This window comes from Nymphalis io, chromosome 22 (assembly GCF_905147045.1).
Source record: "Nymphalis io chromosome 22, ilAglIoxx1.1, whole genome shotgun sequence".
Taxonomy (NCBI): Eukaryota; Metazoa; Arthropoda; class Insecta; order Lepidoptera; family Nymphalidae; genus Nymphalis; species Nymphalis io.
This window is the reverse complement of record NC_065909.1, coordinates 2,049,758-2,077,456: the sequence shown is the minus strand read 5'-3', so window position 1 is coordinate 2,077,456 and position 27,699 is coordinate 2,049,758. Positions and strand designations below refer to the sequence as shown.

General features: G+C 37.0%; 1 protein-coding gene across 1 annotated transcript in view; it reads left to right on the top strand.

Annotated features, from left to right (window-relative positions):
- Positions 1 to 11,389: 11,389 nt before the first annotated feature.
- Positions 11,390 to 27,699, top strand: part of LOC126777042 (uncharacterized) — a 234,491-nt gene continuing 218,181 nt past the window's right edge. Inside the window, exon 1 of the mRNA XM_050499889.1 lies at positions 11,390 to 11,618. The gene's annotated coding sequence lies outside the window, so the exon portion shown is untranslated. The remainder of the gene's footprint in view (positions 11,619 to 27,699) is intronic.

The following is a 27,699-nucleotide window of genomic DNA, read 5'->3' as shown; positions in this document are numbered from 1 at the left end:
TCACAAGGAACAAACGTAAATTCCCTAACTTGATATCTCAATAACAAGTTAAAAATTGTTTTAAAACTTTGTACACGTTGTAACGAAATTCCAGAGAGTGAATTCAAAATGTTTCTATTTTCAAAAATAATTATGGAATGTGTATGTAAATTGTAAAGACTTGTATCGCGTTTATTATGGTCAATCTTCGTCTGAATTGAAAGCGATTTCAATCATCTGAACAGATTGTTGACTATTGATCTTTCAGTACAGTACTGTAACAGCCTGTGAATGTCCACTGCTGGGCTAAGGCCTCCTCTCCCTTTTTGAGGAGAAGGTTTTGGAGCTTATTCCACCACGATGCTCTAATGCGGATTGGTAGAACACACATGTGGCAGAATTTCAGTGAAATTAAACATATGCAGGTTTTCAAATTTAGCACATGAAACTTCAGTAGTAAGCACTACTTACACTACACACCCGGGTTTGAACCCACGATCATCGCTTAAGATTCACGCGTTCTTATCACTAAGCCATCTCGGCTATCTTTCAACTTATGGTAACTTATCTTCAAATTTCAAATATTTGTTCAATTTTCATTTATTATCAATATAAGCCGATTATATTATATAATTTGAGCCGAGATGGTCCAGAGGTGACGAGTAATTCTAAGCTGATGATCACGGGTTCAAATCCGAGTAAGCACCACTGAATTTTCATTTGTTTAATTAGTGTTTACAATTCTGGATTTGTCTAATTTTGATAGATCTGATCAATGTTTTATATATACACAAACATTACTCGTATTATATAATGAGATCTCCAAAACTATCCGCCCGATTGTCATTAAGAGCTGGTTCTTCCTGACTGATGACAGTCCGGGTATGGGCATTGGCGTTGCCCCCTTTACACGGGCTGTTATTCACCGACAGGTTATCCTGTCCTGTCTTTAATTTTTGGCCCAAAGGGCCAGGGTCTCAATGACCCAGTGGCTGATTGTCATTGTGTCAAATGTCATTTTAATTTTTTTTTATCAATAGATGGCGCGAGATGTATTTCACATCGAGCGCGTAAGAACTTAATAAGTTTTAGCCAATTTATAGAGAGAGAGAGACCAATTACACTATCCGATCAGCAGTACATATTCGGTGGTTTTATTGTAAAATTAGTACAGTACTATAGGGTTACCCCAAACACCAGACGTAGACGCTCAATAAGAACGTATTTTACGCAAAACCCGTGCGAAGCCGGGACGATTAGCTAGTCTTATATGTTTCTAAGCTATAATATTCACCATTTTAGCTTAAAATTTTTATTATTCCGATCTGGATTTATATATTTGTGTCCAAACTATCTGCGTTCCAAATTTCCAAATGATTGGTTGAGCTAGTTCATAAAGTTGAAATGGCTCAAACAAATTCACTTTAAATTTATAGTATTAGAATCGTAATATTTAATCTTTTTTGAGATAATTTGTTTCTGTGTCTACTTTTTGTTTATTGCTTGTGATTATTACTCTGGTTTAAGACATTTATTACTCAAAAAAGGATACAATTCACTTAATATAAGAAATACACGTTAATCATATAAGTAAACACAAAAATTATGGAACAAGTGGGTATTAGTAAATTTTTAAATTAGTTTGTTATAATTTAACATTGTTGGAGGTGGGTAAAAGAAAAAAAGTAAGGCTACTATTACGTATTTTTTACATGGTAAGTCTACGGCTATTACATATTTATTTTTATTTATTTATAGTGTAAATACTACAAAATAGTTACACCATATATATGTATATATGTATACATACAAATTTTATTCCTAAATAATTATTTAATTTATTTATTTGAAACTTAGAGAAATTTTTCGATATGTAGTGATTTTTTTTTAATATAAGGTAAAGGACTGAATTTCATATTTAATATCGTTAGGTAATTTGTTATATAGTTCTACTCCTTCGTATAATATATTTTTTCTTCCGTAGTTAGTTCGGGGCGGTCTTAAACAAATATTGTTCTTTTTCTAGTTAAACTTTTTTGTGTTTGTCCTTCTCTTGTAAATGTTAATTTGTATTAAATATTTTTATTTAATAATTTATGTATTAATATGTATGTTTTATATTTATATATCTGTGATAGTGTCATTAATTTAGTGTCCATGTAGATCTTTTATGTCGGATTTAGGTAGTGGTAATGGAATAATCGTTTGACTTTGTTGGGACACGTTTCAATTTGTTTTAAATGTGTTTTAGCTGCGGTACCCCATACTTCTATTAGGTATTCTAGATGGGGTTTTACCATAGAGTTGTATGTTATGTATCTAACAGATGTCGGTAAGCACATTACCTAGAAGAAAAGATCGACTCTCAATCGGCGAGCGTTGTAAGAGGCGATAACATTATTTATTTTTTAATGTAAGTGCATAAATTAATAGTATGGTATCATCTTAGCTGCGAAGGCATCCTGTGAGGGTTGGCAAGAGATAGGCAGCCTGCTGTAAAATATGCCACATATTAATATTATTTTTTATAGTTATTGAATTCCAAAGTTAAAACAAAGAACTAACCGAATATGAAAAAAATGTTATTCTGATTTCTCAAATGCCTCTAATGTTTTATAAGAACATTTTATTTTTACCGCGAACATAGCGATTTCTTGTTAATTCTTTTCGTTACAACATTTTTGCTAATCGGGACATGACACTCGTTGCGCAGAGCACGCATGAAACGCCCCATAAAAAGTGGGGCACTAAAAGTAGCGCCATATCAAAGAATGTAATTTGTTAAATTCTTTTAGGAGAATTCTAGATTTTTCCAAATATTTCGTGCATTTTAATGAAGAATTGAATTATATTAATTAATTAATACAAATATAAATTTATCTTAAAAACATATTTAGTAAACTTATAAAATAACGATTCAAAATAGCTTCTCACGATCCCACGTGAAGAAAACCATTCTTACTACGCAAGCCCGTCTGGGTACCAGTTTTTTTCACGCTGGAAAAACGGAACTGGAACGGTGGGGGACTTGCCGGTGTCCAGTGCGTTGAGTGTGCTCCGAACATCCGAATACCCACTAAAAAACAAGCGATACACTTACTGTCTTAACGAGGAGCGCCACGGGATCGCTTGCACACTGTGACGCTCTCATCTGGGTGCCACTCTTTCATCACATATTCTACCGCTGAATAGCAAAAATTATTATTGTTGAGTGTAAGTTTAAAGAGTTAGAGAGCCATTGTACTTATAGACACAGGAATCATAATAATATCTTAGTTCCCAAGGCTGGTGGTGCGCTGACGATGTAAGGAATGGTTAAAATTACTTACAGGACCAATGTCTATATGTGGTTGCGATTATTTACCAAAAGGTGGCAAATGACACATGCAGGGTGAATTATAAGCACTAAAAACCAAATGATAACTCCGTGATATTTGCCTGAATTCCATTCGCAGCATACATAACGTGATATATATAAATATATATAAACGCTTTTTTGTTCTTCAATAATATTGGTAAGGACTCTAGCGAATCTATCTTCAATATCGATAAGAAAAGATTGTGCTCGCCCGAGGACAAAACTAACGCTGAGCAATGATATGTCAATAAAATGCTCTTATATCATGATGTTCACAGTTCAATTCCAGCTTAAATGAGTTATAAAAACAGTTTGCGAAAAAATTTGCATTACTTTTTATCATATCTACATTTTTATGGTTTCGTGTCTGTGACTTGAATGAAAATTGTTCTCTGTGAATGTTAATTTCGACATTCTCACTCATAACACATTTAATATAACATGAACTATTCCATTGCTTACCACCACGCTGCTATAATACAGGTTGGTATATACATATGACTTATCATATCAGATACTTGGTTTCTTTACGATGCTTTTCGTTCCTGCTGAGCACGAGATAAATAATAAACACAAATTAAGCACATAATAATTCAGTACTTAACCGGGTTTGTACCGGTAACCTGGCAACAGTCATATGAGATCAGAGGTGAGGAAAAGTTGACTTGATAGCTGGCATTGATTGAACAACTATCATGTCTTCATACAATCATGTGTTATCCCTCTGGACAGAAAATTTTTGAGGGATAAATTAAAAAAAAAAAATTTAACCATTGCAAATGCTTACATTCTGAAATATTCCACAGATATTTTTACCCTTAAAAAGCCGAGATGGCCCAGTGATTAGAACGCGGGAATCTTTAACGATGATCGTGGGTTCAAACCCGGGCAATTTGTGTTTATAATTTATCTCGCGCTTGACGTTGAATAAAACATCGCGTGGAAACCTGCATGTGTCTGATTTCACTGAAATTCTGCCACATACGTATTCCACCAATCCGCATTGGAGCAGCGTGGTGGAATAAGCTCCAAATCTTCTCCTCAAAAAAGAGAGGAGACCTTAGCCCAGCAGTGGGACATTCACGGGCTGTTACTTTTAACTTTAGGTATTCACATACTTAAATCTCATGTCTTTTTGTCATGATAACTTTGATGAATAAGCCATATTACTCAACACAAGATTATATAAGAGAGCAGGATATGCATACATTTAATTGTATTTGTTTGAGTCTGTAATTAAAAGAATGGAAAATAGTAAACACTGAGTTACTTGGCGCTTCTTCACGGTAGAATCTACATTCCGAACCGGTGGAGCTTACATTTAATTCAATATTGAAGCATGACGATTCAAAAGTGTCCTTATGAGGCTATCGAATTAATATTTGATTCAATTTACTTCAAAGACCGCCTCGTTTCGATACATACAGATCTCCTTACTATGTTTTCGTTTTACTATTAATTAAATTAAGTACTTGGTATATTATTATTATTATTTTAGTTTTATTTTTTATTTTATTCAAAATTTTTACACTAAAGCATTAAATAAATACAAACAAAAATTGAAAATAGTTACTGTAAATATTTACATTTTTTAGCTAAGACTTATATAGTTAAGCTTAAAAAGCAAAATAGAAATATATACTTACTTTATATAAGGCAAATCGTTAGAGCTGTATCCGAAATACACGAAATAAATGTATATATAATTATACAAGAATTGCTCATTTAAAAGTATAAGATTCTGTTTACTATATACTACATACTCAATCCATTATCGAAATATCTTTTAAATAACGTGCTTACTAAATTTCGTAGCTTTATAAAGAAAATTCACATTATAATAATATCCTGGGACGTTATTCACAACGGCCATCTGATCCTAAACTAAGCTGAGCTTGTGCTATGGAAACCAAACAACTGATATACTACATATACTACTTTTCTTTTCCGTAACCGTCCGTAACAGCCTGTGAATGTCCCACTGCTGGGCTAAAGACCTCCTCTCCTCTTTTTGAGGAGAAGGTTTGGAGCTTATTCTACCACGCTGCTCCAATGCGGGTTGGTGGAATACACATGTGGCAGAATTTCAGTGAAATTATACACATGCAGGTTTCTTCACGATGTTTTCCTTCGCTGTAAAGCACGAGATGAATTATAATCACAAATTAAGCACATGAAAATTCAGTGGTGCTTGCCCGGGTTTGAAGCCACGATCATCGGTTAAGATTTACGTTCTTACCACTGGTCCATCTCGGCTTGTTGCATTAACATTTGCAATAATATATAAATGATCTATGTATATTATATTATTTCATGTGTGACTTTAATAAATATTAACAACGGTTTCGCTTGCTTGAATATTCCGAGTTAATTTAGTATCTCTGACCTATAAACTATATCTAAGCAAAAACAAATATACTTGTTATGTCTTCTACGTTTGTATGTGTGTATTTCAAGATATTGGAAACCCATCACAGTGTACACTCACTATGCAAAGACTCAGATCAATTTTCTTTGATTATATCGTATATATATTTTATTGATATAAGAACAGCTTTTGGCTGGAGACTCATCTGATGGTAAGTGACTACTACTGCCCATGAATATCTGCAAGTCCTCCGGCGCCTGCCTTTATGGAATGAGAACGCTCTTTTCTTGAAGGTTTCTTATATGTCATATTGGTTCGGAAAAGTCACCAACGAAAGCTGATTTCACAGTGGTTGTGCGAGGAAATGCCTTAACATCTCCATGTTGCTTCTCAATTCATAGAATAAGTCCCCATTCCCGAAGAACCAGTGTCAATCAATCTGGTTTTTTGTCATCCTAATGTGAGACGGTTTTTGGATCTATTTATTATAAAATACGTCTTCTGCCCATAGACTGATAAAAAACTAAACACTGCTATGATTATATTGTAGCAGTAACAAGTATGATATATAGTATATAAATTTATATATATACCTTATCCTTTGTACTTTTTCTGAATTTCTTTATGTATATTTAATTAAAATAAATAAGTAACAGTTCAGCAGAATTTAAACATGAACTTAAGTTATGCGTTTGACTACAGAACCAAAATTCCTGATGCCAACTTTACTTTGTATTTAAAATTAAACTCAATCGGAATTTAAAAAAATGACGAGTACAGAAATACTTGAAGAATGATTACGCTTATGGTACTGGAAATTATTTTTATAACTTAATCACGTTCTAGGAAATATTTTATAATAACTTATTGTACCTATAATCCTTTACTTTATTATTATTCTCGGTAGCATTTGTTTACTGGTGGTAGGGCTTTGTGCAAACTCGTCTGGGTAGGTACAAACCACTCCTTTAGATATTCTACCGCAAAACAGTAGTAGTTGGTATTGTTGTGTTCCGGTTTGAAGGGTGAGTGAGCCAGTGTAATTAATAATATTTTAAATAATCATTTTAAAAGCCGAGATGGCCTAGTGGTTAAACCACGTTTGGAGCGATCCTGCCAGCCTTCGAAGCCTGGATGAGACGAAAGCGACGAGTCACCTTCCGACTTACGTAGGTAATGACCGGTCACGGTTGTTTTGGAGAATACCTGTGTAAGATCGGACGCGAATCGACGGCGATGTGTCACCACTTTGGCGCGGACCGGGACACAGCTCAGCATACGTCGGAGGTGTGCCCCGCGTGGAGTGCGGAGAGAGATCCTGGTTCGTGAAGTCGGACAAGATTTGTCCCTGCGAGCAATCGTGTCGGCGATGCTTCGCAGGGAATCGGCGTGGAGGGCCATAGCCTCTTTCTGTGAGACCGTCATGGTTCAGAAGGAGATGGCGGAGCGGGAACGGGAAAGAGCCGATCCTGCTCGGCGGAGACGACGACGGCGTCGTCTCGGCCCTCCCATAGCCCAGACGCCCGGGGCTTAAAAGATAGGGCATAACCCTGGGGCTGTGGATGCGTGAGGTGGGGGCCTCACGTGTCCTATTTTAGACGGCCCTGTGGAGGATGGCAGCCGTGATGGCCTCGAACTGCCGTACGCACTAGCGAGGAGTGCGGGGGGGCCAGATTCGCCCCCTGATGAGAGCTCCGCCGAGCCACGGGTGGAGCAAAGCACGGGAGAGGCCGCGGATGCGTTATATCAACACGATCCCGCAGCCTCTCCGATCCGTGCTGAGGACGGCCATCGCAGTGGTTTTAGTGGGTAATAATCCCACATAACCCGGTTCCACCCTCTTAGGACCCGTATACATTTCTGAAGGTTTCCACTGCGAGAAAAAAAAAGTGTTTTAAACACGTGAATCTTAACCGATGATCGTGGGTTCAAACCCGGGCAAGCACCACTGAATTTTCATGTGCTTAATTTCTGTTTATAATTCATCTCGTGCTTGATGGTGAAGGAAAACATCCTGAGGGAACTTGCATGTGTCTTATTACACTGAAATTCTGCCATATGTGTATTCCACCAATCCGCACTGGAGCAGCGTGGTGGAATGTGCTCCAAACCTACTCATAAAACAAAAGTAGAGGAGGCCTTAGTCCAGCAGCTGGACATTGACAGGCTGTTACTTACTTTTACTTACATCATTGTAATATTTACATGGATTTTAAAATGAAAGTTTTATTGTGAAACTATAACGTGAACTGAGCTTTTCAAATTCAATTACTATGATTTATATAATTTACAATTGTACTTTCACAATAAAATGAATTGTTAATCTGATCTATATACCAATCAAGTGTAGAAGTAAGCCGATAATACTTTTCGTATTGAGCGATTACGAGTGAAATCGTTTTGTGACGAATTTAAAATGGTTTTCATTTTGTCTGTATATTGTTTGAGTATTTGTATATTTATAGTTGAGATTTTTTAAATATATTTGTGAGGAACGATGTGGTAGGGCTTTGTGCAAGCCTGGATTGGTACCACTCACTCGTCTGATATTCTACCGCCAAACTATATATTTATAGAACTATACGTCGACGTGTGGTAGCATCACTCTCAGTCTTCTATCGGATACATTTCTGAGAATGTCCTCAGGAATTACACGAACTGATTCCTCCCGCCCCCTTTTACTATCGAACGGCCAGGCAAACATGACCAAAGCGCCATAGGTATACAGTGGAAATTCCCCGCCTACGTACGAAGCGCTTTGAATCTACATTCATCATTAGCACTGCGAAACTGAGGAATGCTTTGCCAGAGTCCGTATTTCCTATAAGGTACACTGTTGGTGTCTTCGAATCCAGAGTAAGCAGGTTTCTTATAGGCAAGCGTGCTACATCCTAGACCGTGTCGATGCTTAACATCAGACGAGTCAACGGTCAAAAGCTGGTCTATTAATTGTAAAAAAAAAAATCACACAAGCGACATAACATCTTATTTCCAAAGTTAGTGGTGCAATATCAGTGTAAGGAATTAATTAATATTTCTGATGCGATGGTAGCCACTTACCGTCAGCACATTAGTCCGTCCGCCTACCTATCACATAAAAAAGAATGATTGACATTGGGAATGTACATTGCCGTATCACCAAATTTAAGTTGAGGAGTGATGACTTGATGAGTGTTTTTTTTTATATGAACGCTTTTGAATTATTAAGTACATTTAACATTTTAAATCAAAACAATATTTTTTTTTCATAATAATCCCATATCCGTTGCTGGTAACGGTAACAGCCTGTGAATGTCCCATTGCTGGGCTAAGGCCTCCTCTCCCTTTTACAGGAGAAGGTTTGGAGCTTATTCCACTACGCTGCTCCAGTGCTGGTTGGTGGAATAAACATGTGACAGAATTTCAGTAAAAATTAGACACATGCAGGTTTCCCCACGATGTTTTCCTTCACCGTAAAGCACGAGATGAATTATAATCACAAATTAAGCACATGAAAATTCAGTGCTCCTTGCCTACGATTATTGGTTAAGATTTACGCGTTCTTACCACTGTGCCATTTTGGCTATTATTATATATTTAATTTCTGTGTTACAATAAAAGTGATGTTCTTACGAATTATGAATTAATAAGCCAATGCTTGATCTCTGTCAAGAGATGGCGCTGGATGTATTTGAAACCGTGCTATAGTGTTGATTAATTATCTGTTTGTTAGTTATATTATTTCTTTTCTAAAAGAAAATTCAGTGGTGCTTGCACGGGTTTGAACCCACGATCATCGGTTAAGTCTCACGCGTTCTAACCACTGGGCCATCTCGGCTTTATACCCTTACTAATATTATAAATGCGAAGTGTTTGTTTAATATGCTTTTACGTCTTTACATCTCAACACATCATTAGGAAATGTATGCACGTTGTCAAGGGTATAAAAAGGTCATGGGACCTAACGCCTACATCTTCATCCCCCATTTCACACAGAAAGTCGCGAGCAGAAACTAGTCTATCCCATCAAAATATTATCCTAAGTTATAAGAAAAAACGATATTTTAAGTTGTTATAAAATATTCTATGTTGTTATAAATAAATTTCAGGACTGACCATTGAACTTGGCACCCATTTAGATCTCGCTTTTTTTGTCGTTGGAGTCAACAACCAAGGCATATATCATAATATTGAACTTGGCTCTCATTTCACATTTATGTTTTTGATGGGATATCATTACTTTTTGTACAGAAATTATCTAGTATAATTTTTATCATTTTATTATAATTTTTCAATTAATTGATTTTGCTAGGAACACTTACTTATAGAGCCTGTAACGTAAGAATCAGCAATCAAAATTGATGACAGCCGGTCTATATGTAGATTTTAAAATCTTCACGTGAATACATACTCTTAATTTTTTTTAAGCCAAACATATCAGTTTTAGTACTTATAACTAAGATTATAGTCGACTTTCGTACTTATTACGCATTCATTATGTTTAAAACTCATTACATGCTCGACGGTAAAGGAGAAAATTGTGAGAAAACATGCAGGAGCATTTATAAATACGAATTAGGCACAGTAAATATTAAATGATGCTTGTCTGAGCTTGAACTCGAAATCACGGTTAAGATTTAAAAGTTCTAACCACTGCGCCGTCTCGGCTTTTCAGGTATAAATGCTTACACATTAACCATATAAAATAGTATCCCTCAGGTTTGAAGCTACGGTCTTTTAAAAGGTTTAAATAAATGTATTATATCCACTGAGCTTCTTCGGTGAAATAATCGATTGATTATTTTTTTTAATATTTAAAAAAAAAAGTAAATAAGGTAATTTGGTGTAAAAGAGAAAACTACTACCTGTAATTTTTGATTCTCGGTAGTATGTGTATATTAGAAACAAGTAGTATTCAGTATAAGTAACAGCCTGTAAATGTCCCACTGCTGGGCTAAGGCCTCCTCTCCCTATTTGAGGAGAAGGTTTGGAGCTTATTCCACCACACTGCTCCAATGCGGGTTGGTGGAATACACATGTGGCAGAATTTCGATGTAATTAGACACATGTAGGTTTCCTCACGATGTTTTCCTTCACCGAAAAGCACGAGATGAATTATAAACAGAAATTAAGCACATGAATATTCAGAGGTGCTTGCCCGGGTTCGAACCCACGTTCATCGGTTAAGAATCACGCGTTCGTACCACTGGGCCATCTCGACTTTTATTCAGTATATAAAGGGTAAAAGCTGCCATACTAATGTATAATGAAAAAAGACATTAAACAACTTAAAAATTACCTAAATAAAAAAAATAATAAAAAAAGCCATTGATTTAAATCAATTTATAAAAGTGGTATTTATACTATTATACTAGAAGCTATATAATAATAAAAGATAATCAGATTTTAAAACAGAGTTCCATTTTTATGTACTAGCAACATATGTAGTTATATTTTATGTACAGCATTTTTTATATAAAGTATGAAAACCTTTAACTTTTTAAACGATATCTTCTAATTTCCATGATACTTGCAACGCATAGAAGTGTGTCCCATTATAGACATTCGACATTCCTTATGCATTCAGCAGTTTTTGAAGCAACAGACAGAGACAGGAGATATCTTGATCTCGCCCACGCACTTCAGAAGAACGTAATATTTTCGGAGAACTTTTCTTTCAGTTGCGTCCCGACTGCGAACGGGATAGGTCGTGTCTGGTTCGATCATCGCGTTCGTGAATTCGAAAAAAACCTTCTCGTAACTTTTCCAAATTCCGTGTCGTGATTTGTGAATAGTGAAGTTTGAAAGTGGAAATTGTTGTATAGTGATCGTTGCCAATAATTTAAGATGAAAATAGTCTTGAAATATTTCAGCCGAGGACGCTAACTACAGTTAGCCCAGTTAAGAAATTCATCGAGTGATCAAATATTTTATGTGAGTATTTTTTTTTAAGTAAAGAAAAAGTGTTGAGATAATTTATGAGTTATTAACGTTACAGCGTTAAATGAAACGTTGTGTAAACAACGTTTATATATTTTAATGACATATTTTGTAGATGAAAATACTTCGCTATTTTTATAGTAAGGAAAAGTTTGTGTATTTATATTGAGACATCAGATCTAATGATTATATACATAAGTTCTATATTTAAATACTTTAAAGAGACGATTGGTAATATTGTTATTATATACTGTAACTCATTTACCGATTTTGAATATATAATATATTCACAAGCTTAACTTTAGTACATGGACCGGATATTAAAATAATGAGTGAGATTGCTTAAAAAATATAGCGTGAACGTACCTTAACAATAATTATTTGTTTATTACCGTAACAGCCTGTGAATGTCCCACTGCTGGGCTAAAGGCCTCCTCAAATAATTGAGTTTCAATTAATAAACGATGAGATTTATTTTTGAGATATATCAAACTCTTTTGAAGTTTTAATTATACATAATAATTGGTTATTGAGACTAAATAATTTTATCTCATAATTTTCTTAGGTATTTATTTAATAACAAATGTTTAACGTTTTAGACGGGATTCTATGTTTTATCGGAACGTTAAATTTTGGCGGGACTTTTAGTTATTAAATTTAAGCTTCATGATATTAATTGTATTATATTTAATATAATCGTTACTGTATAATATAATTTATTTTAATTGAAGTATTTAATATTTCCATAACAATAAATTTTACTAAAAAATTTCTAAAGTATATCATTATAATATGTAGCCATTAACCAATAATTTAAGTTCAAGGCTAGAATAACAATGAAATTAACATATTTCAATCATTTATTTCTATGAAACCTAACTTTTATTTTTCGTTAAGTAAAATAATCTGATAAATACTTAAACGTTTCGTTTGTAAATAATATATATGGTTCTAATTATATAATCCCGAAAATCAAAATGTACATTATTCGAGTAGGTTTTTAAGCACTTCTGAATCGCCATGTAAAGTTGTATGAATTGTAGATAACAAGATCAAAACCAATACCATTATTATATATCCAGCGTGAGAATCAATGCATACTAACTCCATGCTTTTCTATAATATGTGATCTTGTTGAGGTAGGTGGTAGGGCTTTTACAAACCCGTCTGGGAAGATATTAACCTTTCATCATATTCTACTGCGAAACAATAATTATTAGTCGTGTCGCAAAGAGTGAGTGAGCCAGTGTAACAAGCACAAGAGACATAAAATCTTAGTATTCATGGTTCGTAGGGCGTTGGTGATGCAAATGTCTGAAGCAGTGGTTACCATCAGGTGGCCCATTTGCCAGACCTTTTACCTTTATGTAATCATGAGGTCAAAATTTATTAATTCTTCTCGTAGTACTAATTACATGTTTACAAGATTTATTATCTATGACCATGAAAAAGCTACACCACTAAAAATGTATTCGAGCCAAGATGGCCAAGTGGTTAGAATGCGTGAATCCAAACCGATGATCACGAGTACAAATGCAGACAAGCACCACTAAATGTTTATGTGCTTAATTTGTTTATTTATCATCTCATGCGCAACTGTGAAGGAAAAGATCGTGAGGAGACTTGCATGTGTCTAATTTTACTAAAGTTCTTCCATGTTCCATGAATAAGCTCCAACCCTTATCCTCAAAAAGGGAGAGGAGGCCTTAGCCCAGACGTCGCACATTCACAGGGCGTTACTTTAAGCAAAACTACATAATAACGCTCATGTAGTTATATTTGGTAGAGCTTTGGGTAAGTTCAATCCGTTGCTGACCGAAGTTACAATTTGCAACTTTGTTTTGTTACTATGTAGCGACAATTTGTTTTTTTTTTTATATATAGAAATTTCAATGAATATTTAAATTTGCTTCTCGTTTGAGTTTATTGCTGGTCTTGTTTGTAGACTGTTTCGGATGTAGCTTAACTTAATATTATATTTTAACAATGTTCTTAATTTAAAATGTATGTGCTTGTATATGTGTGTGTGATTGTTTGTGGTCTGGTAAAGAAGAATCCTCTTATCAATTTGCGTAGCAAGTGCCCTGGCCTCTACAGTACCTTGTAGTGCTAATGTCGCCAATAAAAACATTCCCACGTGGGTTGATGTCAGTTAATTAGTTTCCATAAAGACCTGGCCAGTACTTACTTAACTCTTTCCACAGTACACTGTATCGAAATATAAGGAATAAGGGTTGTGGATTTTATTGTGTGTGGGTGTGTGTGGGTGTGTGTGTGCTTGCTTGTAAGAATGTAATATTATTATATAAAGCGATGGAAGCACGGGAGGAAGCAACCCAGACGGGTATTATATACTTAGTAATTCATTTACATCTTAAGTCGGTTTCGTTGAACTAGTGGCTACATACATTGTCACCGTAGGAAAAAAATATTTAATTATTATCTTGGTAGTCGGTAACAGCCTGTGAATGTCCCACTGCTGGGCTAAGGCCTTCTCTCCCTTTTTGAGAAGAACAGAATGGAATTTCAGTGAAATTACACACGCAGGTTTTCTCACGATGTTTTCCTTCACCGTAAAGATGAATTATAATCATAAATTAATCATATGAAAATTCAGTGGTGCTTGCCCGGGTTTGAACCTACGATCATCGGTTAAGATAACGCGTTCTTACCACTGGGCTATCTCAGGCTATTATCTATTTATCATATCATATTGACGGGCCGGTTGGCGTGGTTGGTAGATATATAGATTGGTGCCTTTCACGCCGAAGGTTGTGGGTTCGATTCCCACCCAGGACAGACATTTGTGTGCATGAACATGTCTGTTTGTCCTGAGTCTGGGTGTAATTATCTATATAAGTATGTATTTACAAAAGAAAAGTAGTATATCAGTTGTCTGGTTTCCATAGCACAAGCTTTTATACAAGCTTAATTTTGGATATATTATTATATATTATTAATATTATATAGCATTAGTGGCGAAATAGGGATGGTCCCTTGCATCACTAATGCGCCACCAACCTTGGGAACTAAGATGTTATGTCTATTGAGTGCATTTAATTACACTGGCTCCCTCACTCTTGAAACCGCAACAATATGAAGTATTGCTGTTTGGCGGCAAAATATGTTATGAGTGAGTGGTACTAACCCAGACGGGCTTACACATAGCCCTACCACCATGTGACAAGTATATATATAAGTCTGTTATATATGAATCAGAGTTATGCTATAGGCACAAAACGTTCTAAAGAAAGTAAGGCCTTTGACCAGCAAGTAGGTCACTTTAACCTTACGTTAAGTGGTGCTTAACCGGATTTGAACCCGTAATCTTCCGTTAAGATTCACGTGTTCTACCCACGGGCACATCTCATCAGCTTATTACGAATGTAATTTGTGTTTAATTGAAGCGTAATTCTTTGATCTCCGAATTACTAGGTATATTTCTTGGTTTCACTGGTTCTCGATTGTGCATCTTATCGCTTAGGGAATAGAGTACATTTTGGAATGTAATGTGAAATAACAGGAGAAATTTCATTTGTTTCTGATTAAAGATCGAAATCACCTGTGCGAATAAGCAAAGCGAAAGCGAACATGATACTTCACTATCTGTAAATCTTTGGCTAGATTTATGTGATAACGTTTGTGACATATCTTCGTTCTATTTCATTCGATCCCAGAGATGTGTCTGTTGCTTTACACATTACAGGTATAGGGGTTGCTTTATATTTTACCTATATAAAGTTAAGGCTTGTCTTTTACTTTGTTTTATAAAAAAAGTAAAGAACCTTATTTATTATAATATAATAAACGTTGTTTAGTGTCTGCTTAGTGACGCACTGTTTTCTCTCTTTCTGTCATAATTGATTTTACATTTGAAAGAAGAAGACACAGCACTGCTTAACTAATCGCCCGCTTAGTAACACTAAAAGGTAAAGGGATTTTATGGGTCGACGAGCTTTCTTGAGTACAAGTAAAATATTACATTATAATTAAAATCATAATATTATGAAAAAAGTCTACTTTTGTTTAATCATGTGAAACGCGATTACTACTTTTTCAACGAATTATAAAAAACAAAAAATAAATAAAAAACAATTTGTTTAAATAATTAATATCAGTAATTATAAATGTTGTTTTATTTTACATAACATATTAATTAATTCATTCATTATTCGTAAACAACGACAGTTTACTCTTAGGAATATACACTTAAAAGATATATAATGTGATTTACAAATTTTAGGGTGTTAATTTAAAAAATGTTTATTTATACTAGTCTTATAACAGCCTGCAAATGTCTCACTACTGGTCTAAGGCCTCCTGTGCATTTGGAGCTCATTCTACCACAGTAAAAACAGCAGTACTTGATATTGTTGTGTTCTGGTTCGAAGGGTGAGTGAGCCAGTATAATTACAGACACAAGGGACATAACATCTTAGTTCCCAAGGTTGGTGGCGCATTGGCGATGCAAGCGATGGTTAAAATTTCTTACAATGTCAATGTCTATGGGCGTTGGTGGCCACTTACCATCAGGTGGCCATTATTACATTACCATTTGCTTGTCCGCCTACCTATACAATAAAAAAATTTCTCATGCTGTTTATCTTCAACGCCGAACACGTGTTATAAACACAAATAAAGCACATGAAAATTCGGAGATTTTTGAACCCTCATTCATCCGTTAGGATTCACGTGTTTAAACCACTGAGCCACCCCGATCGATTGTAAAAATGTTAACTTTGTTTTGCACGATGTCATGTTATATTTGTATGTCCCTTTTACAATTCCTAAATAATCCATAACAGAAAATATCCGAAACAATCCGATAATCCGAATTATTTTAATATGTATCCGGTATAATAGTATTCATATATACCGTGTGTATCCCGATTCGAAATTTCGTATCCTTAACATCCCTTATGTTATGTTATATAATCTCAATTTGCATGCTGTAACATGTCTATATGTACATAGTAATCTAAGGTTCTTTAACGTTTAATTTATATATATATATATAATTATGTCGGTACCTTAAATGTACAACTTATTAGGGGTAGCGACGCCAATTGCCCAAAACGAAATCGAACCTGCGAATTTTAAATTGCTAGGTCGTAAACTATTGCTAGCGCAATAGTAATTGCAGCTTGATATGCTGGGCTAAGGCCACCTCTTCCTTTTGAGGAGAAGGTTTGGAGCTTATTCCACCACGCTTCTCCAATGCGGGTTAGTAGAATACACATGTGGCATAATTTCAATGAAATTAGACACATGCAGGTTTCCTTACGATGTTTTCCTTCACCGTTAAACACGAGATAATTTATAAATACAAATTAAGCACATGAAAATTCAGTGGTGCTTGCCCGGGTTTGAACCCACGATCGTCGGTTAAGATTCACGCGTTCTAACCACTAGGGCATCTCGGCTTTTATTATTAATTCATATATATTTATATTGTGTAGGCAGATAGGTAAATGAGTCACCTGATGGTAAGTCACCACCGCCTATAGATATTGACATTGTAAGAAATAAACATCCCTCATATACCTTTTAAACTGGAACACAACAGTGGTAAGTATTGCTGTTTAGTGGCAGAATACATGAAGAGTGAGTGGTACCCAGATGTAAGCACAAAGCCCTTACACCATGTGATAGTAATATTCAAATAATATACAGTTTTTATACTTAATGTTAATACTTGAAATGTCAATGAAAATCATTGTTTTTTTTTCTCTGAGTAATAAAAAAAATTATTAAGTTAAGTTAAACAGTAAGTGAGCTAGTGTAACTACAGGCACAAAGGACATAATATATTAGTTCCCAAGGTTGGTAGTGCATTGGCGATGTAAAAAATGGATATTTTTTTCTTACAGCACCAATTTATATGGCCAATTTTCTCGTCCACCTACCTTATATATATATAAATATGTATATAAGTAAACCCATTCTGCACGGTTCGGAGTGACGCAAAATTAATGAGTGCTATCTATTGAAATGTATTTGTAACTTAAAAATCTAGTACTTGCTCGGATTTAAAGTAACTTTCGTGAGAACCACGGAACCTTTTATGCTTCGATCTCTGGTCTACAGCCGCGATGTTATAGAGGCACGAATCTACGTATACCTTTAACTGTATACTTTCATTTTGTTGTTATATAAAGTAAAATAGAAATTTATTCAAGTCAATATTTAAACTAAAATTAACCAACTACTCGCGTAGTGTGTGCGTGTAAGTGATTGCTCTATTGAAAAGAATCACATTTTAAAGGTTTCATATTCAAATTGAGATTGGTACTTTCAAATCTTCATTTTACATAAAGCTTCCACTGTTAAGCTACCTATGGAATCAAGATTCAAGAAGAACCGGCAAGAAACGCAGTAGTTATTATCTTTTATCATCTATATAATTTTGTACATAATAATTTGCTTTATAATATATTCTTAGCGAGGGAGACCAGCCACTGTTACGCAGGACAGTAAACAAGTGTGTGCGCAAACACAAGTGCACTTTCTATTCTCTCACAATCCTGTGACGGAAAATCCAGAAAAACCTTATAACTTTCATCAAACCGATCTGGGGTTGGAACCCAGAACCTCGGTATATGCCTTATGCCACTACACCAATGGGACAGTCAGTCCACAAATAGTAAATTATATAACAAATAAGAAATATACGCTGTGATTTCAAAGAAAATTTCTACAATAATTCACATAACAATAAAAGTCGCGCTTTGCAATAGTTGCTATCAACAGAGCTAGCTCGTTACAGCCTTTGTCTAGAACCAGGTCTGACAGCGAGCACTTTTGTTATATCCACTCCCCTTCAATCGTGGCAAAGTTTCAGATTTGATTCGTTTTATTAATTATTTCTGTATTTCTTTGACGAAAAAAGAATACTTAGGTTTGTATTTGAGTTGACTAGAAAAGTTTTTTTTTATATTTTTCTCTTAGTAGAAATTTGTGCAAACTGACTACAAGAAGATTTAAGTTGTTAGATTATTTGTATAAGAACCAGTTTTCGTATTTTTAATATCAGTGTTTGTCATTAATCATAATGGGATTGCCTATTTGTTTGGATTTAGCTTAGTGTATTACATGCAAAATATTTGGCATACATTGGGACCAGTCTGCTTACCTATAAATTCCTCTCCACGAATGATGTCTTCTGATCAATTTTGGTCAAGGCCATACTCAAAAGAGACTAGTTGTTCAATGAGAACAGAAACCGACGCGAACGGAAATATACACACGACATACTTTACGTACTTCAAGAGCGATAAAAGACTGTCAAATTCCGAATGCCAAGCTACTAATGAGAAATTCTTGAAAACAGAAAAAAAACGTTATGTGTGACAGAAAAAGACATGAATAGTGTCAAACTTAGGGCTTAAACCCTTGATGATAAATAAATATAATAAACGAACTAAGCTACAGGATATCGGTTGTAGTAAAAATTCACATGTTGTGGATACATAATAAATATAATATCGCCCGGGTGTAAACGAAACACTCCACAAGGCTGAGATAATACGTGGATACATGCTGTGATAAAATTTTATTTTCCTAAGTCCCCCGTTCTTAGGGAAACAGCATGAAAGTAAACAATACAAGAGTAATATATGTTTTTAATAAAATCTCCCGCTTGGATTTCTTTTATCGCGAATCTTTGGCCAACTGTAGCTTTGAGGGTATTTTCAAGAATTTCTGGTGTAAACCTGAACAGACTTATTATTGACATTGTAAGACTTAAGTCCTTATGTAAATTCGTTATAGTTCGGTGGTTGCTAAAAGACTAACGCATTTATCCATAAATACTTTGTAAGCAGTATGTATCTTCTTTTTTCAAATGTCAAATCACTGATGATAGAAGGAGATTGAAAAAAGACTAACGCATTTATCCATAAATACTTTGTAAGCAGTATGTATCTTCTTTTTTCAAATGTCAAATCACTCATGATAGAAGGAGATAAATCATACCCTTATTAACATAGCTCAGTGGTTGTTTAGTTAAACACTGATTTCTCCCTTTCTGTCATTATTGATTTGATATTTAAAAGAAGAAGACACAGCATTGTTCAACTAATCACCCGCTAAATAACTTTAATAAGTAAGGCCTATAATTTGTAATATTAACAATGCATAAATTGAAAATTGAATAATAATGATCTTTAAAATTATTAAACTTCACCAAAACCTTGGGAGTAATCTTGAATTCAAAGCTCCTGTTAAGCCCCCATTTGTTATCAGCAGAAAGCTCAGCTCGGCGGTACTATAAGGATTAGCCAATTGACTAATACCTTTAACAATGAGATTATTTTTAATAACAGACTTTTTTATACTATAGGTAGGTGGACGAGCATATGGGCCACCTGATGGTGAGTGGTCACCAACCACTATAGATATGGGCATTGTAAGAAATGTTAACCATCGCTTACATCGCCAATCCGCCATCAACCTTAGGAACTAAGATGTTATGTCCCTCGTGCCTGTAATTCCACTGGCTCACTCATCATTCAGACCGGAACACAACAATACCAAGTACTGCTATTTTGCGGTAGAATATTTGATGAGCTTACACAAAGCCCTACCACCAGTATAATTGTATTGTATGTATTCATTTCTTTAAATATATGCTATTTGTGTACCCACCAACTCACCTTGAAGTGACAGTGGAATACGATTAGGATCGTATTCCACTGTCACATCTCTTCAAGAGTAGAAGCTGTGAATATTATATTAATCATAAAGAATTAAACTATGTATTAAATATATTTTTTCTTCTGACCGTACTAATTCTTTTTAACTGTTTACGCAAAGATTTTAGCTCAAGAATTTCAAACGCATTAAAAAAATACTTAGTGAATGCATTTAATGCAAGTTTAATTAAAATAAACATTAAACAGGAACTGAGTTTTATAAATGAAAGCCTTTTACTCCGTCTTTTAAGGTTACTCTTTCAGTAAAGTATAGAGCTAGTCCAGGCAATCTAAAACTGAAATAATAATATAAGATTTTTTTTTTATTTGAAATATTGGTTGAAAGACTGGCCAATAACTGGTGATACTGTAAGAAAAAATATATATTGCTTACATCGCCAATGTGCCATAAATTTTGGGAACTAAGATATTGTTGTAAAAACTTGATACCAACTCACGCAATGCTCGTAAGAAGGAATTCAAAAGTCAATCAACTTCCCGCCAGAATTATCTGTCAATGTTGTTGTTGCCAGATTAAAAATGTTAATTATTATGTTTTAATATCGAAAGCGATAGATACTCTTAAGTAATATTTAAGAATAATTCGTTTAATATTATATATTGCATACTGACTGAGTCTTTCATTATGTCCCTTGTCACTTTAGTTGGTTACACTGGGTCACTCACCTTTTAAGCAGAATAATAATACGACTTTATGATTGGGGAAGTTCCTACTGAGATGGCTTTTGCTTTTTATCCAATTTTTGGACTGAAGCTCCGCTCAAAGATCCACGCGACGGCCGGTCTTGCGGTACCTGCATCTAATGGTTCGCGTTTCTCATAAGATCTGCCCACTTTGTAGAGGGCCTGTCCATGCTGGTTCGTAATCAAGAACCTTTCTGACCCAACAGAACGTTTCTACAGCGTCGTGCCCCATCCGCCACCGCGGATTGCGGGCCGGCAAGGCGGGGACGGCTAGTACAGAACATTCTTCCCGACTGTACTGGCCGTCGTCGCGTTTGGACTCTACTACCACTTACCATCAGGTGGAGTAGAGTCATTTGCCATCCCGGGGCATATAAAAAAAAAATATATTAATATCCAATTATATACTATTGTTTCATCAAAATCGTCATTTGCATTCACTCAACATACTTATCTATTGACAACTTGGCAGATTGATCATTCACTTTCGACACGGTTAATATTGATAACGGTTGTTTGTCTAATCAGTTAGACACGTCAATAGTAATATAATACTAAAATTTCACACAACACGTCTGTAATGATTATTATTCATATAATAATAGTGTCGATCAATAATGTATCGGCTTTGTTTTGCATGATGGGATCGTACGTAGCAAATAATAATATTAATATCCTGGTACATTGTTCACACATGGCCATCTGATCCCAAACTAAGCAGAGCTTGTACTATGAAAACCAGATAACTGATATACTACATATACTACTTTTCTTTTGTAAGTACATACTTATATAGATAATTACACCCAGGCTTAGGATAAACAGACATGTTCATGCACATAACCTTCGGCGTGGAAGGCAAGTATCTACCAACCACGCTAACCGGCCCGTCAAATGAAAAAGATACGGTCCTGGGTTATTATAATACGTTTAAAACTGGATAAGCTAAGTTTTCAAGTACTTAATTTCTGTTTTTAAGGTGAGGATGCATGTATTAGACAAATGTGGAACAACGAAGCAAATCTATTGTATACGCGTTCTAAAATAGGCCTTATATCATTTTTTTTTTTTATATTCGCCGGGAGGGCAAATGACTCTACTCCACCTGATGGTAAGTGGTAGTAGAGTCCAAACGCGACGACGGCCAGTACAGACGGGAAAAACGTTCTGCACTAGCCGCCATCGCCTTGCCGGCCCGCAAGATGCCTCTTCACGCCTCGTTTGAAGGAACCCGGGTTGTAAGAGGAGGGGAACACGTGAGCTGGTAAGGAATTCCATTTTTTGGAAGTGCGACAAAGAAAGGAGTTGCCAAATTTCTTTGTACGCGATGGAATTGATGTCACAGTAAGGCGGTGACATCGAGAACCAGCTCGCGTGGACTTAAGAAGGAAGGGGGAAGCAGGAATTAGAGAGAATAATTCCTCAGAGCACTCGCCGTGATACAGTCGATAGAAAGCGCTCAGTGCTGCTATCTCACGACGCAATTGTAAAGGTTCAAGGGTGTTTGTGACCTTTACGTCGCCAATAATACGTACGGCACGTCGCTGCAACCGGTCCAAGGCCTCAAGTAGGTACTTAGCGGAGCCATCCCAAAGGTGCGAGCAATATTCCACGCAAGACCGTACCTGTGTTTTGTACAGCAGGCACAGTTGTTGCGGCGTGAAAAAGCGCCGCACCTTGTTCAGAACTCCGAGTTTCCGTGAAGCTGTTTTTATAACAGCCTCGATGTAATCCCTTGGACTAAGATCGCAGCGAACGTCAATCCCCAGCATGGCGATTTTGCTTTGCATCACCAGCGGAGTACCACAGAGGGAGGGAAGAGGGGAAAATGTTGACTTTTTTGCCGTGAGAGCGCATACCTGTGTTTTCTTGGCATTAAACTCAACAAGATTATCAGAGCCCCATTTGGCGATGAGCTCTAACGTCCTATCGAGTTCAATGACAAGATTCTTCCGCCTCTCCTCAATTTCCGCTCGCCCAGCCACTGCGCGTCCGTGGTATCCACCATGCACTGTACTATCGTCTGCATAGCAATGTATGTTCCCAAGAGAGAGCATATCATTGATATGCAAAAGAAAGAGTGTGGGAGATAGCACAGATCCCTGGGGGACCCCAGCATTCACTACATAGGATTGTGAAGCGCAACCATCTACTAAAACACGAAGGCTATGCTTGTGTAGGAAGCTGGCAATCCAGGTGCATAGCTGAGCAGGCAGACCATATGCCGGTAGCTTGGAGAGAAGACTTCTGTGCCAGACCCTGTCGAAAGACTTGGAGATATCGAGGCTGACAGCCAACGATTCTCTATGCCTGTCGATAGCTTCACCCCAGAGGTGTGTTACGTACGCTAGAAGATCACCTGTGGACCGTTTTGGTCGAAACCCGTACTGACGATCATTAATTAGACAGTGATCTTCTAGGTAATGGATCAGTTGGTTGTTTAAAATCTGTTCCATCACCTTACAAAGTACTGAGGTGATAGCTATTGGCCGATAATTTGCCGGGTCAGACCGATCCCCTTTTTTGGGAATCGCTTGCACATTAGCTCTTCTCCAAGCCTCCGGCACACTTCCCGAAGAGAGAGAAAGTTGGAACAGGCGCGTTAACACAGGAGACAGCTCCGCTGCGCACTTCTTCAGCACTATGGCTGGTATTCCATCGGGACCGCTAGCTTTCCGTACATCAAGTGATTGCAGCTCCGCACGCACATCACGTTGCCTGATTTTAATGTCAGGCATCGTATGGCCACATGCAGGTATTGCAGGTGGCAGGTAGTGCACTACAATCATCGATGACGGAATTGTCGGCAAAGAGTTTAGCCAGGAGATCAGCTTGCTCTTGCGGACTGTGAGCTAGCGATCCGTTCGGATTTCTGAGCGGTGGCAGCGAAGGTTGGCAGAAATTGTTTTGCACAGACTTGGTCAGACGCCAGAAGCTACGGGAGCCCCTAGGATGCGAAATAAGGTCATGACCAATCTGTACAATGCGCTGTGCATCCGCTCTCGTGTATGCCTTTCTACAGGACTTGGAATTTTTATTATAGTTTGCTTTCAGTGAGTCAATGTTAGATGCCCCGCTAATACAGCCGTTGATCCACTTGCGATATGCCGCCTGCTTAGATGATACAGCGTCGGCACATTCACGCGTGAACCAACGGTTACGCGTACCCCTATTGATGAGATCTGAGCTAGGAATGTAGTATTCCATTCCTAACATGATCTCATCAGCAACAGCAGCGGCACTAGCTGTCGGGTCATTCCCACTGAAGCAACGTTCCTTCCAAGGGACTGACGCATAGTAATCGCGCATACCGTCCCAATCTGCCGACTTATAGTGCCAAACGCGACGTTTGCATACCGCTAGTGGCGGCAGCTTGGCCTGTGGCACTCTGGTAGAAATAAGGCTGTGATCCGAAGAGCCAAGAGGAGCCTGAACCACAACCTGATATTCCACCGGGTGAGAAGTCAGCAGAAGGTCCAGTAGAGAAGGTGCTTGCCCATCAATGTCTGGGATCCTGGTGGGCTGATCAACCAGTTGGGTCAAGTCATGTGTGAGAGCAAAAGCATGAGCAGTCCTTCCAGCATGGTCAGTTTTGAGAGATTTCAACCAGGATTCGTGGTTGAAATCTCTCAAAGCAGAGCATTAAAATCCCCCAAAAACACCAATTCCGCGTTAGGAAATTGCTCTTGCGCAGCATCTGCCACCCGACTAAGATGGTCAAATAATCGGCTTGTCTCCAAGTCACCATTGTGGGATCTGTAGAGGCACACGTAGACTCGGCTCTGACGAACCAGGTCCACACGTACCACCAACGTGGAGAAGGAGGGGTCCTCCAAGCAGCGCAGTCGGTGACAGCAAACATCCGTCCTGACGAACAAGCCTACTCCGGCTTTCGCTTTGAAGAATTCTTCAAGCGTGTAGCCGGGATAATTAAGGTAGCTGGTATCGGCAGGACGGAGTATTTGTGTCTCCGTGAGAAACAACATTGCTGGCCGTGCTGTCTCGAGATGGTGGTGGACAGCGTTGAGGTTAGTGTGGAGTCCTCGGATGTTAGAGAACTCGACCTCAAACAGCGAGGGTATGGTGGGAGTGTGCACCGCTGTACGACCGTTATTTCTTTTTTGTTGCGCCATTTGGGAAAAATGAAATGGAAAAGAGACGTGAAGCGAGCGATGTATTGCCACGATAGGGATGGGCAAAGTGTGGAGGCGTGTTTCCCCAAGTGGTTGCCAAAAGGAAAAATACACTGACCCGCCGGACGGAAGGGCCCCCGAACCCCCCCGGAAGTGGCCGCCGGGACCCCACCTACCGGTCACCAACCGGCACGACGGTCTACTCCGAGATTATGCGTGGCCTGGTGGGGCAGCCTCACGAGCTGGTTAGGCACGCTCGGGCCCCTGTACTATGCCACGGGCGGCCAGCGGAACAGCCGTTTCTTCGGGTCTCCCTGACCGGCAGGTCAATACAGTTTCCCCCGGCATTGGTTCAACAGCCGTCTCCAATTGGACCAACACCCATCGTGGCAATACTCGCTCGAGCTCTGTCTGTACGCTGGCTGACCTCGAAACGCGGCTGCAAGCCACTTCACGAGTTTTTCACCATGCGTACGGTGGTAACAAGCCAGGCGGATGTTAGCATCCTACCACCAGATGAGCAGATGGTCGCTCAGATATCCCTTAGTCGCCTCTTACGACACCTATGGGAAAGAGAGGGGCAGTGAAATGTATTCTTTCTCCGTCACTGCACGGATAGAAATTTACGGGCAGTTAAGCTGCGGCTACGATACGAAGATCATAGCATACTGCCGTCCCATCGAAATATGGGAGTAAACAGAGTGCTCCTGTCCATCCACACACTTGTGCACTGTAATATGTCTTGCGCAGCTGGCTAATCTCTCTTAAGATTGGCTGCCATGGCCAAAATCGGTCAGGAGGACATCATCATAAACTTGAAGCGAAACGACAAACCAATACTTATGAAAATAACCAATATTTATGAAAATAACTTATATTCCACTTTAGCCGAGACATCGTAGACATATCAGATGAAATTTCCTTTGGACGAGTATGTCGTACATTAAACTATTTTAAAGTGACCATGAGTTTAGCTTAAACCATGATATATATATTTTCAGCGGGATTTTCTAATTTGTCTCAATTTTTGAAACTGCACTAAATATGATAATTTAAAATAACGAACGCATCAATATATTTTCTTTTCTATAATAAATAATATTTTTAGCGATTACCTGTCATGTCACTTCTTAGCTACCACGGGCTTTCACGAGCAGTTACCATGGTAATCATTGACTGTTTGAGCAAGATATCGATATATTCTGTAAATGATTTTTTGATCCATAATTAGCTTATTTAAATTGTTCCTTTCGTGCCATGACGAAATATCGTTAAATTCGTAATTTTGTAATTAATTACTTATTTTTAGTTGATATTTCAATTCTCTCTAAATAATATGTATTGTGAACGACTTAAACTAAAAAAGGGACAATCTTGGGACCCCTTCCAGACGTGATGGTTATTTAAATATTTTATAATTAAATAAAACTAATAAAAAAAAAACTGAATTAAGTAAATGAAGAAAAGTTTTGTTAAAAAAAAAACAGGCAGTCATATAGTGACTGTCGATAGAATTGAAAACCTGGAACTTAAATATATTTGTCCAATTTCCGCATCTATGGGATCTACTCCAAGTAATAATTGTATTCCTTTTATTAAATAGTTTTTTAATTAAACAAAATACACAGTACTTCGCAAACTCGGTACAAATATTAATACAGCTTAATTTTAATAAATAATAGTTAAAACACTCATATTATTTGTATATACTGTTAGTAAATAAATTTTAATAAATTTTATCTAATTAATTTCCACAAAACTTAAATTATTTGTACTTTCAACGATTTCATTATATTATATTAACATTAGCATGTCGGTGACCCGAAGCCACAAGTCTATCTTCTAGGATGAACCAGCGCAACGCGCTTGAAGAAGCTCTCACTTAAAAAAATAAATAATTTTTTTTATCATTATTACAATAATATATAACAAAGATATATAGTATAAGCCGAGCCGGTTGGCGTGGTTGGTAGATACTTGCCTTTTCACGCCGAAGGTTGTGGGTTCGATTCCCACCCAGGACAGACATTTGTGTGCATGAACTTGTCTGTTTGTCCTGAGTCTGGGTGCAATTTTCTGTATAAGTATGTATTTACAAAAGAAAAGTAGTATATGTAGTATATCAGTTGTCTGGTTTCCATAGCACAAGCTTTATACAAGCTTAATTTGGGATCAGATGGCCGTGTGTGAAAAATGTCCCAGGATGTCCCAGGATAAGAGAGCCGTTTGCCGTCACAAAATCTCGTCTATCTACTCAAATCACAGCAACAAGTATAACTTATTACAATATATATGTCGGAGGAAGCTATGAGTCGGTTGATTGATGTTTGACACTCAATATTATTTGTCTACATTTTAATTATTATTATTGTTACTTTTAGAATTCTTGATTTAATTTTATTTGATTTGTCACATTTTTCTAGAACAAAAATCAATAAGGTTTTTATCTATAAGAAAAAGATGAATATTGTAATCACGTAACAACCAATCAGAGAGGAGCACGTGCCTTGAGTGGGGTCGAGTTTCTTTACTTTAGGGAGGCAG